Raw genomic sequence first — 6000 nt, 5'->3', positions numbered from 1 at the left:
CATTATAATACAGCTAATAGCAGGCTATAAGAGATGCATAATAAGAACATTAATAAAAGCCTCATGAGTATCTTATAATTCTTCATAATAGCATTACAAACACCCATAACCCACCCATTATGTCTTTGCCATGCCTTTATTAATCTTTTGTTTGCTTATTGATATTAAAATATACTTTATTGCTCATCTATTATAAGTTAACTATAAGTTAACTATGCTTTTTGCAACTACCGGATCTAAAGCGAGAACAATGCCTTATTACTTGTTAATTAATGGTTATTACAAGGACCTTAATATAAAGCGTTACCAAAATGTCCTTTGTTTTCGTCTTTGTCAACTTTTTTCATACAAATGAAGATGGATCAGACAAAGGAAATAAAGGCAAAATTTACTGTGACCTCTTTTAATCTCCCACCCAACAAATACCCCATTACAAAAAACTAAAACTAATAAAAACTAAAGCATTTAAAAAATAAATACAAAACTAAAACTAGCAAACTCACTCTAAAAACTAATGAAAAATCTAAAACTATTACAACCTTGCAAGGGAATTCACTGTTCCAATAAGGGTCCTCACAAAGATAGAAGTACAAGAATGTGTGTGTGTGACAGATCTCATTAGAGCAGAGAAATAGCAACAGCATATGTGTGTGCTGTGTGTGTGAGGTATTGTACTTGTTATAAATATATATTACCCCCCTGTGTGTGTGAGGTCAAATGCACTTTCATCTCACCTTGACGGACCTTCCACACACACACACACACACACACACCCACACACACACACTTAAACACACACTCTGAGCCATTGGGCCAAAGGGACTTCACATTAGGGACATTTCTGCTCATATGATTGACTGCTTGGAATAAAGGACCTTGGAAAAACATCTGGGCGAGTGACAAATCCGTCCCCGTGGCTGCAGTGTGTGAAGGAGAGCGATACTGAGTGTGAGATGGAGAAAAAAGAGCGAAACGAGCCAATGTGTGTGTTGAGTTATCTCCAGTTCTACACAAAGACCTGCCAGACTGCCGCGCTGTCGAGGTTTTTCTGTGTGAGTGAGTACGGTGTGTGTGTGTGTGTGTGTGTGTGTGTGTGTGTGTGTGTGTCCTTGCCAGCCACTTGACATCACACAGCCCTCTCATGGCAGCCTCCTCGGATCAGTAGCAGAATGGATAAGGCTATTTACCAGCAGCTTATTTGCTGTGGGTCAGACCTCCTCTAACAGTGTAATGGGTGTAGAGGGCTGCTGCTGCAGGAGGAGAGCAGCTTTATCTGGCCGCATGCACCTGGAGCTCACATCTGCATGAGGACAGATTTAAAACATTACATTTTGACAGCTAGAAGGCCACGACCTGGATATTAGAAACACGTGATCCCTGGTGAATACAAGGGAAATGGTAACACTTTAGATTAGAGAACACATATTCAACATGAATTAGTTGCTTATTAGCATGCAAATAAGTAACATATTGGCTCTTAATTAGTCATTGATAAGTAGTTATTAACCCTTTGATGCAAAATTTAATGCTTGCTGTGTGTTTCTGTGCTCTATCTTTTGATATCAACTTATTATATTTTATTTTATTTATTGTTGTTTGCACTTAAAAAAAAACATACAATCGTTAGGAAATAACAGTACAAGAAACAGTAAAAGAAAATGCAGGAAAGATCAAAAAGCCCAAAGGGCTCATACGCGACCCTTTCTCTTAAACCTATAAGTAACTATACTTTACTTAAATTACATAGCTAGATGAAAATAAATTATGATTGGATATTCCAAGTATTAATGTGTGGAAGGTCCCTTTAATTACGTATTTTTGGTAATTTTGTGTCTTTTTTCTGGTAATTTTGTGTCTTTTTTAAAATAATTTTGTGTCTTTTTTAACAATTTTGTGTCTTTTTTAGTCATTTTGTGTAATTTTTTGGTCATTTTGTGTCTTTTTAAAAATATTTTTGTGTCTTTTTTGGTAATTCTGTGTCTTTTTTAAATAATTTTGTGTATTTTTTAAAATAATTTTGTGTCCTCTTTTGGTCATTTTGTGTCTTTTTTTTTTAGTAATTTTGTGTAATTTTTTGGTCATTTTCTGTCTTTTTTTGGTCATTTTATGTCTTTTTAAAAATATTTTTGTGTCTTTTTTGGTAATTCGGTGTCTTTTTTGTGGTCATTTTGTTTATTTTTTTAAGTAATTACATTTTTTTTCCTGTAATTTTGTGTCTTTTTGGGTCATTTTGTGTTTGTTTTTTGTAATTTTGTGTCTTTTTCTGGTCATTTTGTGTCTTTTTTAAGTGATTTGGGGTTTTTTTCTGTCATTTTGTGTCTTTTTTTGGTCATTTTGATACTGCCTCCAGCGGCCCCCATGTAATTAGAGTTTGAGACCCCTGCTCTATACCTTATTGTCCTTAACTGTTTGTGTGTTGTTCTGAATTTAATTTATGCACTATGGGAGCTGCACTCTAATTCCGTTGTGCTATGTACAATGACAATAAAGGCTATATTCTATTCTATAATGATGACATATGATAATCTCTCATAGCATACTACTATATTTGATTGTTGAGGTGTGTATATATAAATGTAGGCAGTCATAATGTATCACCAACCACCAGCCAAACTATAGTTTATAAAGAGCATCCATAAGACATTCCAACTTGTACATTATTGTAAGTCATATCTATCATTTTTGATATTGTGCATCAGAAAGCATTATGTGTGTTCATGACTGTAGTCCTAAAATACCATAAATGCACTCAATTCACTATGAATGCACTCAAAATGCACTATAGCTGCGGCTCACAGAAACTATTACCATAAGATGAGTTCAAAGTGAATAAAAAAAGCAACAAAACACTGCATTTCATAGATACGTTTTGCAATTGAGGTTTTGATGTAAGGAAATTGCTCTAATGGCCTTTTTACAGAAATACACACAATAGGCACAGTGTGCCCACACTAATGCACACACCAGCAGTTACAATTTCAACTCAGAGGAGGATTCCCTTCTGGAAAAAACAATATAAGGTCAAGTGTGCTTCAAAACAGCACTGCCAATTCAAACACCAGCTTTTCAAACAGCTTTTCTCTGCAAAGTACTTCCTGCAGGACTCTTATCATAACCATTTGTTTTTATTTGGACAAAGAAATTGCATAAAATGTCACAAGCAGCCTTCAAAAAAAACAAACACCTCGTGCAGAAAGAGGCAAATGTACACAGCAAAATCTGTAGTGTTGTTTTTTCAGATTTTGAGTTGGTAAGTGTTGATTTTGGAGTTTTAACACTTAATATTTATTACATGTGAACACCTGAGTTAGATTCACTTCAGTTGGAGTTGATTTTCAGATTTAGTGACTTGTATGTTCGGCTAAAGACAGAATGCACTTTTAATGTGTCATAAAGTAACACAATGAATGTTAATTATCACATTAGTGAAAGGGAATAACATGATTTTAGTGTTGGAAATACACTTTAATGTGTCATAAAATAACAAGATGTATGTTAAAAATTAACACTCAAAGTGAAAAGGAATAACACAATTTCGAGTTAAAAGTGCACTTATGTCTTGTCATAAAACAAAACAAAACAAATATTTAACACTATTAAATAGTTAAACTATTTACACTTTTCAAAGTGTAATTTAACTCAGAATCCGTGAGAACTATATAAACTCAGAAAAAGTGTTAACCCTTTATCGGGCGAAGAACTATATTTGGTAACTTCAGGTAATATTTCGAGAAAAAAGTGGCAAATTTACTAGATTAAAGTGGCAAATCTAGAAGAAAAAAAACTTGCAGATTTAAGAGATTTAAGGTGGCAAATCTGCGCGAAAAATGTTGCAGGATTACGTGAAAAAAGCAACCTGTTTCTCACAGATTCACCACTTAAAACCTCATAAATCTGTGCATTTTTTTCTCGTAGATTTGCCACTTTAATCTCGTAAACTTTTTTCTGAAAATATTACCCTCCTCCCCCAGGTCTGTATGTTTTTTTTTTTTTTACACATTCTGGCTGTATGTAATATTCTCCAATATTCTCTAGGGTTGAAATTTGGAAAGTATTTCAATGAGTGTCCTATTAAGGGTTATATTTAACATTCTGTGAGTTGAATTAACACTCCCAATATTGCTGTGTAGGTGCACATAAGTACAAACATGCAGAGATAAATTCATTCCTATATGTACAGACATGCCTACACTGTGACACACTTACACAAAAACCCATCTATAGATTCACAGACAGCCACCCTAACGCCTAAACTGACAGCTAAGGTTCTGCTGAAGGTCATTCATAATGATTAAAGAGGCATCTCTGCAATGATTTTCAAATGACCCTGGGGACGCCTCGACCACTGACACCTCTTCAATAGAAAATTACTTTATCGTGCCCTGGGATACCTGCCTTAGACTGACACAGTGACAGCCTAATAGACAGTGAGGACGTTAAGAGCGGCAGACTGGGACAGAGATGTAAAGGCGAGCGGGGGAAGCCAGTCGGGGAGACCTAATAGAGTCACAAACTGAATGTCATGCAGATATGAAGACGTACAGGCGTGAAGCAGCCACGCAGACGCAGACGGTCAAAACAGACGGAGGAGCAGCCGGGCGGGTATGTGAAGACATGCAAACACTCATCCAGACACTCGTCCATGCTTCCAGGAACAATCCCAGTCAGCACCAGTGGGAATATGGCCCCAGTGCAATCCCAACATGCAAGCACACACACATGCACACACACACCCTGCAGCTTTTTCCTCCAAGTCGCTGATACAGAGGTCTTGGTAATAGCCACGCTGATGGTGTGATGGCTAATTTCACCTTCATACAATTTATGTGTGTGAGTGTAATCATCACCTTGAGCCATGCAGCCTTGGATTCCCCCAGAGATCAGCCAGACTTGATTTGACATCATAACACACCCACACACACACACACACATCCTTGTACTGCTACATTAACGAGGACCCTCATTGATAAAATGCATTCCCTAAATCAAATGCCTAACCCTAATTTAATTGTAAATTTCAAACAGGCCACCGAAGAAGTGAGAACCAGCTAAAATGTCCTCAATTTCCAAAAATGTCCTCACTATAGGAAACTTTGTCTGATGGTCCCCACTCTGCAGGCAGTACAAGAAATCAAACACACAAACACACACAAATCCTTGTACTGCTACCTTAACGAGGACCCTCATTGATTCCCTAAATTAAATGCCTAATCCCAACCCTTGGTCTAACCCTAACCCTAATTTAATTGTAAATTTCAAACTGGCCATTGAAGAAGTGAGAACCAGCTAAAATGTCCTCAATTTCCAAAAATGTCCTCACTCTGTAGGAAACTCCATCTTATGGTCCCCACTCTGTTGGCAGTACAAGAAAAAAAAACACACACACACACACACACACACACACACCCTTATACTGCTATCTTAACGAGGACCCTCATTGACAACCCAACCCTTGGTCTAACCCTAATTTAATTGTAAACTTAGCCCTATCCTTAAACAGGCCTTTGAAGTGAGAACCAGCTAAAATGTCCTCAATATAAAAAAATGTCATCACTTCGCCTCATGGTCCCCACTATGTAGGCAGTACAAGAAAACACACACACACACACACACACACACTGAGTGCTAAGAACTGAGAATCACCTTCACTCAGCTCAAGGTTAACACAAAAAAACAAAGAGGTGCAAATTAAAGATTTGTTTTTATGTTTAGAAAATGAGAAAATGAGAAAATCCTTTTCGACTTTAAAACCTGTCGTGAGGATTCAAAGAAGAAATACTCCTTAATGACCAATCACCACATTCTGAGCAAGATGTTGTAGGTCAGATCAGGTGTTCTAGTCTTGTATAGTGCGTTTATTGATAGCAAGGCTTTCATCCTCGAGCGAACACACAATAACACGAGTTGCTGACATCAGCAGCTAGAGCATCTGACAGACACATTGCCTGGTCTTGCATCATCGGGTTTTAAAACCACATGCATTTTACAGAAGCTCACAGC

Source organism: Centropristis striata, chromosome 19, assembly GCF_030273125.1.
Source record: "Centropristis striata isolate RG_2023a ecotype Rhode Island chromosome 19, C.striata_1.0, whole genome shotgun sequence".
Classification (NCBI taxonomy): domain Eukaryota; kingdom Metazoa; phylum Chordata; class Actinopteri; order Perciformes; family Serranidae; genus Centropristis; species Centropristis striata.
This window is presented reverse-complemented; position numbering follows the sequence as displayed.